Source organism: Ranitomeya variabilis, chromosome 4, assembly GCF_051348905.1.
Source record: "Ranitomeya variabilis isolate aRanVar5 chromosome 4, aRanVar5.hap1, whole genome shotgun sequence".
Lineage (NCBI taxonomy): Eukaryota > Metazoa > Chordata > Amphibia > Anura > Dendrobatidae > Ranitomeya > Ranitomeya variabilis.
The window spans coordinates 402,394,298-402,409,704 of record NC_135235.1 but is presented as its reverse complement, the minus strand read 5'-3'; the positions used below and the strand labels follow the sequence as shown (position 1 = coordinate 402,409,704).

The 15,407-nt window shown below is 44.3% G+C and overlaps 1 protein-coding gene across 5 annotated transcripts in view; it reads left to right on the top strand.

Annotated features, from left to right (window-relative positions):
• Positions 1–1,494: 1,494 nt before the first annotated feature.
• The window catches only part of LOC143764925 (NACHT, LRR and PYD domains-containing protein 3-like), a 178,414-nt gene continuing 164,501 nt past the window's right edge, over positions 1,495–15,407 (top strand). For 3 of the 5 annotated variants that reach the window (XM_077251042.1, XM_077251039.1, XM_077251041.1), the window contains exon 1: positions 1,497–1,753. The gene's annotated coding sequence lies outside the window, so the exon portion shown is untranslated. Of the gene's footprint in view, positions 1,754–15,407 lie in introns of all 5 variants that reach the window. The other 2 variants (XM_077251044.1, XM_077251043.1) reach the window with 1 other exon arrangement.

Genomic DNA, 15,407 nt, shown 5'->3' with positions numbered 1-15,407 from the left:
TCAGCCCTGGGATTTAAAATCACACAGGCCCATGTTGTCCCCGTCGCCAAGCAGCAGATGGGATATATTACTAATATTACCCTGTATGGAGGAAAGCAAGATTTACTACCAGACCAATATTTCTAATGATACCTGTGGCCTGCTGGGGTAAGTGACGGAGTCAGTGACTTTGTGCTCTGTCACAACTTTTAACATTATGGGTGTCTTGAGAACACTGATTCTGTTGAGAATGTAGCAGACAAGACAGCCCACAACCAGATAGGCCCTTCTGGCATTTGCCCCGATTCATTATGGCCTTTGTGACAGTTTTTTGTCCAGTTTTATGTGTTTTGCACCTTTTCTTGTTTGCACCAAATTCATTATTCTATTTGTGCATTTTTTTGAAGTTTATTTTATATGTTCTCGCCTGTGTTTCTTTGTTTACTGCTTTGTGGTTGGCGTTTAATGATTCCAAATGTTACAAATTCGTTAAAAATTTTCTATACGGCACCAGAAGAAATATTATGCACCCACGCAGGTATATAACTCATCAGTATATCAATTTACAGGAGGACAATGAGTCAATAAAATATATCAACAATATTTTTATAAATCTAACAATTGCAGTTCCTCATACTCATACACCATGGTGTATGGTGTATGAGTATGAGGAACTGCAATTGCAGCTTACTAACAGTACGTACTGAGTGGGTACATCATCACCTAGTATGAATTGCTAAATGGATTACAATGTGTTCATTTTTCAGTCCTGCACGTTTCTTCCTGGGTCATATTTAACACTTTGGTGTGATTCACATGATATTATATGAGACCCATGTATTTTCAAAAATGGTTGTATCTTGTGTTACTAAATAAAAACAATTGTTAGATTTATAAAAATATTGTTGGTATATTTTATTGACTCATTGTCCTCCTGTAAATTAAATTCGTAAAAATGGTGCAATTGTAATCAGGTTCCCCCCCAGGTGTAGTTTTATGCATGTTTATTCAAGTTTCATACTTTGCAACGCTTTGAAGTAAATGTGACATTTTGCACAAAAATTCTCAAAAATGGTTGATTGTGCCAAGTTCACGTGCATAATTTTGATTAATTTGGTGCAGTAAACGTCAGCGAATATCTCAAGACTAAAAGAAAAGTGACCTCGAAAACCACAAATGATGACACGCTTAAGACGTTCGTGCAAATCGGTCCAAACATGGATCACAATTCACGCCGTGGCTCTTCTGATCCAAGCATTATAGCTTCCAAACTTAGGGATATTATTGTGCTATTTTTTTTTCCTCCCAGTTCGTGGATTTATTCATATTTATGCTCTTGATGCTCATGTTGTCATTGCTCTAAAAATGTTAATATATTTTTTTTTATATACTAAAAAAGATAAGAGGAGACACTATAGCATCTTCTCAGCATTGCCGCTAGTTTGTTTTTACTTTCGGTGGTCTCTGATGTCAGTTCCCCATGTCTAAGTTATTGACTGGTTTATCTCCAGAAACCTTTCTGCAACTCATTTCTCATCTTTGTGCTGGGGTTATCACAGTAAAACCGCAATGTCGCAGATTTTGCTGATGACTCATTAAAGAGGAAGACGCTTATTATGATCTGTGTTACAAAGTCTGACACACAGACTAAGACTTTTTTCAGATCAGAAGTTTCCTTTTCCTGAGCTGTAATGGGACTTGACATATTCCTGGATATGGTCAGATATAGGCATAGATTGTCTGCCTCCAGATTGATATAAAGAAACCATCAAAGGTTGGTCTTCTTGATTATATAATGCTTGATATTTTATGTAATACAATATATTGTCTACATGAAGGTATACTCTGGATATTATCTTACAGATCATGGGCTGCCCATATGAATGTTAATGGGTTACTAACACAATACATGGACGGTGTTCCTGTATTGTGTGCTGTCAGATTTCAGTTTTAGTAAATGTTCTTCTGTTACCTCATATAAACAGAAAATAGGCTTTATTATGTAATAATTTCATGTACCTTTTATCACTGGAATAAATAAAATCAAATGGTAATCCTGCCACTATCACAGCTTACATTACATTGCATTGTTTTGGAAACAGTAAGGTTAACTCAATGGAAATTTTGATGGATGGGTTTAGCTGCCAGCTAATGTGTATTAGGAAATATCGCCCAACAAGTCCTTATATTCTCTCTGCAAAAGTCAAGTTTGGCAGCAGTTTCCTCCACCCATCCTTAAAGGAGCATATGCATGTCGGGTAGCTGCTGACCAAACGATCAGATCAATTTTAGAATTAATTGGTAGTCATCGCAAATCTAATTTATTTTAGTAACCTCTGTGGCAAATTGTGTGTATCTACCAAAGGTATTAGATAGTCAGTTAACCACAGAAAATCTATTTGGATCCTCCAGTGGTCATCAGAAAAATATCTCATGGTTATGTACAGCATTAGAGGGCAGCCATTTTCCCCAACCTGATAGAATCATAGAATGTTAGAGTTGAAACGAACCTCAAGGGTCATCGTGTCCAACCACCTGCTCAAAGCAGGATTCACTAAACCAGAGAGATGTCTATCCAGTCTCTGAAAGCTTGCATTGGAGGAGAATGCACCACCTTTCGTGGCAGCCTGTTCCACTCATTGATCACCCTCACTGTCAAAAAGATTTTTCAAATAGAATTAATCAACCTGATAGGGTCTCATAGAACCTTGAGTCAGCTTCATACATGTTCCCCGTGCCTATACATATACAGTGCATGCACATACCAATGAATACAATCTTACTCCCTCTTCTACCATTTACCCTGTGCAACTCAATGTCAGCGTAGCAGGCGTGATGATGTCATTAGATCACGCCTGCTGGGTGGAGCCTCAGTCCATACTGTGAACAGATCAAGTCAGCATAGTTGTAAAAGGATAACACTGCATGTTAGGGACAGTGAGGTCCATCATACTATATGTGGGGAGAAAAGATGACCATTGGGTCCATTATACTGTGTGTGGGGGCTCTGAGAGCCATCATACTGTGTAGGGGCCTGTGAGATCCATAACACTGTATGTGTACGGGCTGTGGGGTTCATGATACTGTGTGTGAGTGTATGTGGGGAGCTGTTGGGTCCATCATACTGTGTGTGTGTGTGTAGAGGGGCAGCGATGTCCATCATAATGTGCGGGGGCAGTGGGGCCCATTATAATGTATGGGGGTATTGGGTTTCATCATACCATTTGTGTTGGGGGCAGTGGGGTCATCATATTATGTGTGGTGGAGCAGTAAGGACTATCAAAATGTGTGTGTGTGTATGGTCATAGTGGTCCAGCATACCATCTGTTGGGGCACCATATCATAATTAACAAACAACTGAGGGGTTATAGACCCAATTTAATGGATATTGTGATTAAAACTTGATTTTTATTAGAATTTATTTAATAAACATGTTATATATTAATTAAAAACACTTACGTGGTATTGCTGTATGATGATTCTTTTAGATTCCTATATTAGCTATCACTATCCTATTGGCTAACAATTGTCCTACCTAAATTAATAGCTGGAGACCACTAGCTAGAGTAGCCTTCAGAGGATAATTATTAAATATTGAGTGTGCAAAACCACTAAAGCTAATTAACATTGGCTCAAATCAATCCAATGTTCACTTAAGCATATCCAATTGGAACCAAGATAATAAGTATTGTTTATTTCTCACTGTCAACCAATGAGAAGTCACCTAACAGGTAATGGTGCCGATAATTGGATAAATCCATTTATATATATCTCCTGCACTATAGCTTCAAAAGTAGAATACCCAATACCTCTTCTCAACATTAGACACCATCCATGTCATCAGATACTGGTATTTCTATTAATTACTTGCTATCCAATAAGATTGCGTCAAAGATACGCACGCGCATGTGCCAATGCGCATCATTGGTGACCCTGCTGTCCATTAGCTACATTCACCATCCTATCATCGCAGTTCAAAGGCGTATAATTACATACTTAGTATGATTAATGCGGTATTCTTATTATTATGTGTGTGCATCATCAGTACCTAATCAGATCAAAGCTCTGATGATTCTGCGCATGCGTCCTTCAACCCTGCCAGGAAATATATATGTAACACTATCGCGCATGTCATTGGACTTTGTTCTAATTTCACTAGTCGTTACTGCGCAAGCCAAAAGACATTGTTCTAAACTTTCAAGGCTATTAATGCGCGTGTTGTTGGAGTTAGTTCCTACTAGCAGACTACCAGTGTGCATGTCATTAGACTTAGTTTCAATTTCACAGCTTAATAGTGCACATTTCATAGGGTATAATGAACTACCTTATTGGTACCTATGTCTAAAATCTTGGTTTAATTTTGCAGACTGGTTTAACACTAGTGTCCCAGAGAGGGGTCATTTAACATTTCTACCTTTGGAACCCAGAGACGGGTCGAATGACCTGAAGGATTTTAGCTAACATCCTCTAATCACCGTCTTTTGTTCTGTAATTAAGGCCATTACTGTCGCACCACAGGAGGTTGTTGTTTTCCATTGAGTTTAGCCATTTAGTTTCTAGTTAGTTGTATTCAGTTTATTGCATTTGATAATATAAAGACTATACATATTGTATTTAGTTTAGTTTTATTTGAGCAAAAAAGCACTGAAACAATGAATCATTTTTATATATTTTAAATAGAGAATTAGAAATTTTAGAGCAAGGTACAGCTGTGAGTAATGACCAGAAGCATTTGTGTCTAAGGCCTCAAGCATACTAGCGAAAAAAATTGCGCGAAAATCGCACAAGAGAACTGAAATTTCAGTGTGAAAAATATACAAAAGAACAACTGTTATTTGTTTCCATGCTTTTTATTTTTGTTATAAAAATAATAAAAAAATACAAGGAATAAAACAATTCCACACGTATTTACAATAGGCTGCAGTGGGGGGCTGCGTGTGTGTGTGTGTGAGTGGCATGTCCTTCTTGTGAGACTAGCATTTCAGCACTCACTCAGCAGTCTGTCTGCACTGTCTGAACATACCTGGCCCTGCCTGGGTATGTCCCTGGTACATTTGCCACACGTGTATTTGTAGCAGTCAACACATTTCTCAGTTGCACAATTGTTCGTGCATCGATGGTTGACCTGACACTTCGCCCTTTTGCCAGGGCTGGGTGTGGAAGGTTGTTGCCGAAGGAGTTTCTCCTTGCATGCCTTCTTTTCAGTCACATGAGAGCCACCTAACTCTTTTGCAAGCTCAACCAGGAAGTCCACCCGTCTCTCCTGCACCCTAGTGCATGCCTGATAAAGAACATGAGCATTCAGTGCTGCCATGTCAATCATGTTGTAGAACACGGCGACTGGCCATCTCCGTGTTCCTGCATGCACGCTGTACTCCCACACCATTTGGTCCATTACATCCACACCGCACTTTGTGTGGTTGTATTGTGTGACCGTGTTTGGCTTCCTTTTGCTGGTATCCTCAGTCTCAACCACGCTGTGCATGCTGCTGAGAATGTAGACGGCCTTCTTTCGTTTGGGTGCATACAGTGTCAGTGCGGCACCAGTGGTTGAAAACACCTGAGTGGTGAAGTCAGTGCGGTCCATCTGTCTAGCGGATTGAGGAATTTCCCGGCGACTTGTTGACTGTGCCAAGGATAGTGGTTTTCTGGCTAAGCAGTCGTTGTGCAAGTGACAATGATGTAAAGAAATTGTCCGTGATTACAGTTCTGCCCTTGTCCATGAATGGTTCCATCAGCCTCATCACTACAGTTTCAGACAGTCTCTCCCTGCTGGGACGACTGGGGTCCTTGCCAAGATATGGAAGTATAGATATGCCAAGATATGGGAGTATAGAGTACGGTTCTATTGGGGTGAAATGGAGATGTTTCCCCACTTGTCCAGAAAAAAGATAAAAACCTGCACCGCTGCCTATTGCGATCACCTATCAGCGTGCCCTATGCCGCTACACCAGTACCAATACCATCTACTCCACAAATAGGCGCTTCAGGTGCATAACCAAAAAAGTGTATGAAATCCAGAACAAAAAGAAAAAAAGAAGGTTTGCACTCACCAAGCCCGATGAAACAGATTAGTCTTTATTAGGACATGTGCGATGTGGACAGGGAGAACATGTTGACCACAGGATGATAGCTGTTTCGCGCACACATCGGGATCTGTGGAAGCACTGTGTCCGCGAAACAGCTGTTTTATCGCCGTTTCATTGCTAACTTCTCCAGTGTGGTTAAACCCTTGACCGATTTGATGAAGAAGGGCGCTGATGTGACGAATTGGTCCTCTGCAGCTGTCTCTGCCTTTCAGGAGCTTAAACGCCGATTTACTTCTGCCCCGGTGTTGCGTCAACCGGATATTTCTCTTCCGTTTCAGGTTGAGGTTGACACTTCTGAGATTGGGGCAGGGGCCGTTTTGTCTCAGAGGAATTCTGATGGTTCCTTGATGAAACCGTGTGCCTTCTTTTCCCGTAAGTTTTCGCCTGCTGAACGCAATTATGATGTCAGAAATCGGGAGTTGTTGGCTATGAAGTGGGCGTTTGAGGAATGGCGACATTGGCTCGAGGGAGCTAAGCACCTTATTGTGGTCTTGACCGATCATAAAAATCTGATTTACCTCGAGTCTGCCAAGTGGCTGAATCCTAGACAGGCTCGATGGTCCCTTTTCTTTTCCCGTTTTGATTTCGTGGTCTCGTATCTTCCGGGTTCTAAGAATATTAAGGCTGATGCCCTCTCTAGGAGTTTTTTGCCTGATTCTTCTGAGGTCCTTGAACCGGTCGGCATTCTGAAAGAAGGGGTGGTCCTTTCTGCCATTTCCCCTGATTTACGACGGGTTCTTCAGGAATTTCAGGCTGACAAACCTGACCGCTGTCCAGTGGGGAAACTGTTTGTTCCTGATAGATGGACTAGTAGAGTGAATTCTGAGGTTCATTGTTCTGTGTTGGCTGGCCATCCTGGTATTTTTGGTACCAGAGATTTGGTTGGTAGGTCCTTTTGGTGGCCTTCTTTGTCGCGGGATGTGCGTTCTTTTGTGCAGTCCTGTGGGACTTGTGCGCGGGCTAAGCCTTGTTGTTCCCGTGCTAGTGGGTTGCTTTTGCCTTTGCCGGTCCCTGAGAGGCCCTGGACGCATATTTCTATGGATTTTATTTCAGATCTTCCGGTTTCCCAGAGGATGTCGGTTATCTAGGTGGTTTGTGACCGGTTCTTTAAGATGGTCCATTTGGTGCCTTTGCCTAAATTGCCTTCCTCTTCTGATTTGGTTCCATTGTTTTTTCAGCATGTGGTTCGTTTGCATGGTATTCCGGAGAATATTGTGTCCGACAGAGGCTCCCAGTTTGTTTCTAGATTTTGGCGAGCCTTTCGTGCTAGGCTGGGCATTGATTTGTCTTTTTCCTCCGCATTTCATCCTCAGACAAATGGCCAGACCGAGCGAACTAATCGGACTTTGGAAACTTATTTGAGATGCTTTGTGTCTGCTGATCAGGATGATTGGATGGCTTTCTTGCCTCTGGCCGAGTTTGCCCTTAATAATCGGGCTAGTTCGGCTACCTTGGTTTCACCCTTCTTTTGTAATTTTGGTTTTCATCCTCGTTTTTCTTCAGGGCAGGTTGAGCCTTCTGACTGTCCTGGTGTGGATTCTGTGGTGGACAGGTTGCAGCAGATTTGGGCTCATGTGGTGGACAATTTGGTGTTGTCTCAGGAGGAGGCTCAGCTTTTTGCTAACCGTCGTCGGTGTGTTGGTTCCCGGCTTCGGGTTGGGGATCTGGTCTGGTTGTCTTCCCGTCATGTTCCTATAAAGGTTTCTTCCCCTAAGTTTAAGCCTCGGTTTATTGGTCCTTACAGGATTTCTGAGATTATTAATCCGGTGTCATTTCGATTGGCCCTTGCGGCCTCTTTTGCTATCCATAATGTCTTCCATAGATCTTTATGTGGTGCCCGTTGTTCCCTCTGTTGATCCTCCGGCCCCTGTGTTGGTTGATGGGAAGTTGGAGTATGTGGTTGAGAAGATTTTGGATTCTCGCTTTTCGAGGCGGAGGCTTCAGTACCTTGTCAAATGGAAGGGTTATGGCCAGGAGGATAATTCTTGGGTTTTTGCCTCTGATGTCCATGCTGCCGATTTGGTCTGTGCCTTTCATCTGGCTCGTCCTGATCGGCCTGGGGGCTCTGGTGAGGGTTCGGTGACCCCTCTTCAAGGGGGGGGTACTGTTGTGAATTTTGCTCTTGGGTTCCCTCCGGTGGTTGTTGGTGGTAGCGCAGTTGTCTCTGGGTTGTAATCCAGGGCAGGTGTTTCTGTTTATTGCAGCTCTACTAGGTATTTACAGGGTTTACATCTCTGTCTGGTTTCTTCTGCTCTGCTGCCAATTCAGCCAAGATAAGTGTCTGGTTTATTTCCCTGCAGCGCTTTTCAGTTCAGAACAATTCATTGTTTTTTCTTGTCCAGCTTAGACTTGTTTGGATTTTTTCAGTCATGCTGGATTCTCTGGAGATGCAGATATACATTCTATGTCTTTAGTTAGATGTGGAATTTTTGTATTTTCTGCAGTGGATATTTTCAGGGTTTTAATACTGACCGCTTAGTACTCTGTCCTATCCTTTACTATTTAGCTAGAAGTGCCTCTTTTGCTAAATCCTGTTTTCAGTCTGTGTGTGTCTTTACTCTAATATTCACCGTCAATATTTGTGGGGGGCTGACTATCCTTTGGGGTTTCTGCTCTGAGGCAAGATAGAATTCCCATTTCTATCTATAGGGTTATTTAGTCCTCCGGCTGTGTCGAGGTGTCTAGGATGTGTTAGGTACACCCCACGGCTACTTCTACTTGCGGTGTCAGTTTAGGGTTGCGGTCAGTACAGGTTCCACCTTCTCCAGAGAAGGTCTCATGCGGCTTCTAGGCCACCGGATCATAACAGATATTACTAACACTTGTTTTGCCATCCAGCTTGTCCTATTGCAAGAGGATTGTGAACACCACAGAAGTGTTTTTAATACTTTCCTTCATTAAATAAGATGTGGTTCAGGTGATCACCTAATCTGAAGCACATTAAGTAGAATGAGGTGTACTCTGCTTGGAATTCAACTGACACTGTCAGACATGTAGAGAAGCTGATTTTTATGAAACTGTGCAAGTTGTCTCTAAATTTTTGCCAGAGCTGTAGATAGATTGATAGATAGAAGAAAAGTTGGCAATTATTATGCGGGTACAGTAAAATCACACTGACAGGTTAGAATAGAATAGATATATACACATAGAATAGATGTATATATTCAGTGGGTACGGAAAGTATTCAGACCCCTTTAAATTGTTCACTCTTTGTTTCATTGCAGCCATTTGGTAAATTCAAAAAAAGTCATATTTTTTTCTCATTAATGTACACTCTGCACCCCATCTTGCCTAACAAAACCAGAAATGTAGCATTTTTTTCAAATTTATTAAAAATGAAAAACTGAAATATCACTTGGTCATAAGTATTCAGACCCTTTGCTCAGACACTCATATTTAAGTCACATGCTGTCCATTTCCTTGTGATCTTCCTTGAGATGGTTATACTCCTTCACTGGAGGCCAGCTGTTTTTAATTAACTGATAGGACTTGATTTGGAAAGGCACACACCTGTCTATATAAGACCTCAAAGCTCACAGTGCATGTCAGACCAAATGAGAATCATGAGGTCAAAGGAACTGGCCAAGGAGCTCAGAGACAGAATTGTGGCAAGGCACAGATCTCGCCAAGATTACAAAAGAATTTTTGCAGTACTCAAGGTTCCTAAGAGTACAGTGGCCTCCATAATCCTTAAATAGAAGAAGTTTGGGACCACCAGAAGTCTTCCTAGACCTGGCCATCCAGTCAAACTGAGCAATCGTGGGAGAAGAGCCTTGGTGAGAGAGGTAAAGAAGAACCCCAAGATCACTGTGGCTGAGCTCGAGAGATGCAGTAGGGAGATGGGAGAAAGTTCCACAAAGTCAACTATCACTGCAGCCCTCCACCAGTGGGGCCTTTATGGCAGAGTGGCCCTACAGAAGCCTCTACTCAGTGCAAGACATATGAAAGCTCACATAGAGTTTGCTAGGCAAACAAATGAAAGACTCCCAGACTATGAGAAATAAGATTCTCTGGTCTGATGAGAGGAAGATAAACCTTTTTGGTGATAATTCTAAGCGGTATGTGTGGAGAAAATGAGGCACTGCTCATCACCTGCCCAAAACAATCCCAACAGTGAAACATGGTGCTGGCAGCATCATACTATGGGGGTGTTTTTCAGCTGCAGGGACAGGATGACTGGTTGTCATTGAAGGAAACATGTATGCAGCCAAGTACAGATATTTCCTGGAAGAAAACCTCTTCCAGAGTGCTCTGGACCTCAGACTTGGCCAAAGGTTCACCTTCCAACAAGACAATGACCCTAAGCACACAGCTAAAATAACAAAGTAGTGGCTTCAGAACAACTCTGTGACCATTCTTGACTGGCCCAGCCAGAGCCCTGACCTAAACCCAATTGTTCATCTTTGGAGAGACCTGAAAATGGCTGTCCACCAACGTTCACCATCCAACCGGACAGAATTTGAGAGGATCTGCAAGGAAGAATGGCAGAGGATCCCCAAATCCAAGTGTGAAAAACTTGTTGCATCATTCCCAAGAAGACTCATGGCTGTACTAGCTCAAAAGGGTGCTTCTACTGAATACTGAGCAAAGGGTCTGAATACTTATGACCATGTGATATTTTAGTTTTTCTTTTTTAATAAATTTGCAAAAATTACTACATTTCCATTTTTTTAAGTCAAGATGGGGTGCAGAGTGTACATTAATGAGAATACCAATGAACTTTTTTTAATTTACCAAATGGCTGCAATGAATCAGAGTGAAAAATTTAAAGGGGTCTGAATACTTTCCATACCCACTGTATATACTGTATATATGTTGTCATGACTCAGGACAGGGTGGTTCTTGCTCTGTCGTGGTCAGGTCAGGGTTAAGTTAGTTCGCCTCTCTTTAGCTTCTGGGGTGGCTATTTAATGCTGGTAGTTCCTAGGTCGGGTATACTTCCGTTTACTCGTCTAGTGGTAGATGACCCTGGTTACTCATCTGTAATCGTTGTGCCTCTGCATGTGTGAAGCTTTACTATGTATGACCCGGTTTGTCCCTTAAACTACTGCCTCTGTCTTTCACTCTGTACTGCTCCGTCCTTCCTGGTTCTCTGACCCCTTGCCTATTCTCTGTTTACTCTTCTATCTCGCTCCCGTCTGGCTTCTGACCCTCGGCTCACCTTTGTCTACATTATCATCTTGTGCCCTGTATTCTGCGCCATTGGCTGGCTCCCCGTCCTCTCGCGTGGTAGTTCCGCCCCATCATCTCTCCTGGTATCACATGATCAGTGAGACTCAGGCCCTGTGCGCACGGCGCTCCATGGTCTTTCCACTCCCTGTGTGCAGGCCTGTGTCCCCTGCTAGTGCAGCGCCCCAGAGTCCTGGTCGTTGCAGTACTGTGGCTCCGCCACTAAGGGGAGCTATGGTGCGTCTGATGGCACTGAAGGAGTTCATCTGATCAGGTATCACAGACACCAATACATTTCACAATCGGGCCTCCGGGGGGAGCTAAGGGGTCAGGCAGGAAGTTAGATCAGAAAGCTGACTGGGTTGGAACCAGGCAACACCTTGTGGCAGAGGGTGTTGTGGGGAAGATACAGTAGGGTCTCTGTCAGGGGTGGGATCCTGACAGAGGCTTGGCAACTTGAACGAACGTAACGGGACCGTGCCTGCTCAGGATAGCGGCGGTGCCCAAGGAAGGACCAGAAGCGAGATAGATTGTGCTGAGTGAGAAACGAGATCAAGCAATAGGAGAATACCAGTAGGGGTCGTGCTGTAAGACCGAAGCAACACCCTACTGAGGCGCACTACCGGTGGCCGGAACGCCGAGAGGGTATCTCAACATCCAGCTTCAAGCAATACTCTAAACAGCGGCAGGGCAGTCAGTCTAAGGCGGGCTGTCTAACTTAAATCACCTATGCAGTCTTGGGGGGCAACTTGTGGAGAGGGGCGACTCTAGGGTCCCGGAAGAGCTCCGAGCCTACCCGTCAAACGGGTGCCGTCCCAACCAGAACACCAGGGAGGGACGGAGGATTAGCAGAACATCATCTAATCGAGTTGTGAGGGAACTTAAGAAACAGACACAACAGTTGTGGGGACTTTCTGTAAGCACAGCAGGGAAGGACCGCAACACATAGCGCTAGAAGGAAGGCACAGATTTCCACCTGCTAAGAGAACTCTGGAGGTGCCATTGGACCGGCCGGACTTGCGTAGCCTGGTTATCCGGATTCCGGACTGAGGACCCAGAGATCTTCAGTAAAGAGGTAAAGAGACTGCAACCTGGTGTCCTCGTTATTTACTGCATCGCACCACAGCCTCACCACCACCATCATTCATACTTATCTAGGGACCGCACGCCCCTCGGCAGGGTCACGGACCGGGCCTAGCCACCGTGACAACCCCAGAGCAGAGACTCAGAGGCCCGGTACCGGGTACCCCTCGGCCCTGCGGCAGTGGGGGCGCTGCACTAGCGCCCCTTAGGCTTACCCCCAGTGACACTTTCCCAGTGTCATTACATTACTCCCGACCCAGACATTTTGCGGGGACTTTGTGATTTACTGTGTGTCATAGACCCACTCCGTGCTTTGTCAGATCAGGTGGCTAACCTGACCGAAATGAGGCAGAACCTGTCTGTTGAGCAAAGAGATTTGGTCGCTTCTCACCAACAGGTGCAAAGGGAGTTGGCGCTGATACTGTTAACTCTGTTCGGGGTGCCTCTTTTCTGTCTGGCAATATCGATGGTACTGTGTCAGATGTTTCCTTGTCCTCTCTTTAACTCTCTGTCAAACTTCTGGATACCTTTTCTGTGGATAAAAGTAAATTCCGGCTGTTTAGAGAGAGTTGCAAATTACTGTTTTCCCTGCGCCCTCGGTCCTCGGGTGATGAGAGTCAGAAGGTGGGATTAGTGATATCTCTCTTACGAGAGGGGCCACAGTCTTAGGGTACCTTTACACAGTGCAATTTTGATCGCTACGACGGCACGATTCGTGACGTTGCAGCGTCGTATGATTATCGCTCCAGCGTCGTAGACTGCGGTCACACGTTGCAATACACAGCGCTGGAGCGATAATTTCATGACGTATTTGCGATGTAGAAGCCGTTGGTTACTGTGCGCACATCGTATACAACCTGTGTCACACGATGCAATCATGCCGCCACAGCGGGACACTAGACGACGAAAGAAAGTTTCAAACGATCTGCTACGACGTACGATTCTCAGCGTTGATCCGGATCGCAGTAGCGTGTCAGACACAACGATATCGTAAATGCATCGCTGGAACGTCACAAATCGTGCCGTCGTAGCGATCAAAATTGCACTGTGTAAAGGTACCCTAAGGCTTTCTCCTTACCCCCCACCTCCCCGAGAGATTGTCTGTTGATCGGTTCTTTGCGTCTCTGGGTCTGATTTACGATGAACCCGATCGAGTGAGATTGGCTGAGGACATGATCATGGGTCTCACCCAGGGAAAACTCTCTGCTGAGTGGTACTGTTAGGCGATGGGCACCAGCAGTGTCTTGGAAAGACTCAGCACTCAGAGGGCTTTTCCGTAGGGGTCTATGCAAGCATTTAAAGGATGCATGGCCCTACATCCACCACCCAACTCTCTGGAGGAGGCCATGACACAGGCCACCTGTATGGACTGCAGGGTGTGGGAGAGAGGAGTGATGCAACGTGAGGCTTTGTTGTTGCCAGTTAAACCTGAACCTTCACCATCAGTTGAGCCCATGGAGGTGGGGTCTGTCTCTTTGAAAGAAAGAGAGAGGAGACATCGAAAGGAAAACAAACTCTGCTTTTACTGTGGATCTCTGGGCCATTGGAGAAAGGACTGTCCCTCCTGTCCGCCAGTTTCCAAGGTCTCTGGAAACGCCTAGGTCTGGGTAGCTGCCATGGAGATTACCCAGATCCTCAGGTCCTTTTTTCCTCAGTCTTCAAGTTATTACTAAAAGTGGAAGTTGGTGTGAACAATTGCTTTTTTTCTTCTACTTTTGTGGATTGTGAATCTTCAGTAAATTTGATTGACTCGAAATTGGTGGCCCATTGTGAGATAGGGACAGTCAGGTTGGAGAAACCCATGAAGTTTGTGGCTATTGACTCTACACCTTTTATCAAGGACAGGATCCATTCCGGTACTAAGGAATTCATCCTTAAGGTGGAGCATACAGCCTGCTTCATTCTGGACAACCTCCTTGCCTGGTTGGTTTTGGGATTCCCTTAGTTGCAATGTCATAATCCAGTCATTAAAGAAAATTGGCGCGCACTCAGGATGATGGGGGAGCGAGGTGCAGGTGCAGTGGGCTGTAAGGAGCCCCGTGTACATAGAAGATATAGTACACCGCACACTCTACAAGTATTTTGCAACAGTGGAAATTTTATTTAAAGAAACAACTATGCGATGTGAAAGCGACCAGAAGCAATAATGACGTTTCGGCCCTACCAGAGCCTTAATCATACAATCGCTTATTAACGCAGAGGAGAGAGGATAAGAATCCTTGTAGGAAGAGGTATACACTTAAGTGCCAGATTGCTGAGGGCATACAGAAGTATGTTGAGAGGGTCTTGTGTATAAGGTTGCTGAGCGGCGCTCCCGCGCCCTGCTGTCAGGATCCTGACAGCAGGGCGCGGGAGCGCCGCTCAGCAACCTTATACACAAGACCCTCTCAACAAGGCACCCTATACTTCTGTATGCCCTCAGCAATCTGGCACTTAAGTGTATACCTCTTCCTACAAGGATTCTTATCCTCTCTCCTCTGCGTTAATAAGCGATTGTATGATTAAGGCTCTGGTAGGGCCGAAACGTCATTATTGCTTCTGGTCGCTTTCACATCGCATAGTTGTTTCTTTAAATAAAATTTCCACTGTTGCAAAATACTTGTAGAGTGTGCGGTGTACTATATCTTCTATAATCCAGTCATTGACTGGGAGGCCCGGGAGATTGTCAAATGGAGGCCGAATTGTGAAAATAAATGTCTGATTTCTGCATCTGTGTTGTCCGTTGGTCTGGAAGGTATTCCGGAGTACCTGAAGGACTTTGAGGATGGGTTCTCCGAAAGTCAGGCCAAGGGGTTACCACCGCACCACCCTTTTGATTGTGCCATCGACCTGATTCCAGGGGCCAAATTGCCTAAGGCCCAATTGTTCAACCTGTCTGGTCCTGAGCGGGCCGCTATGAAGGAATATATATTTGAGAGTCTCCACAAGGGACATATCTGCCCTTCTGTGTCTCCTGTTGCTGCAGGATTTTTTTTTGTAAAAAAAAAGACGGTGGTCTCCACCCATGCCTTAACTTTCAGGAACTAAGTAAGATTACCGTAAGAAACACATATTCCCTTCGACTCATTCCCGATTTGTGTAATCAAT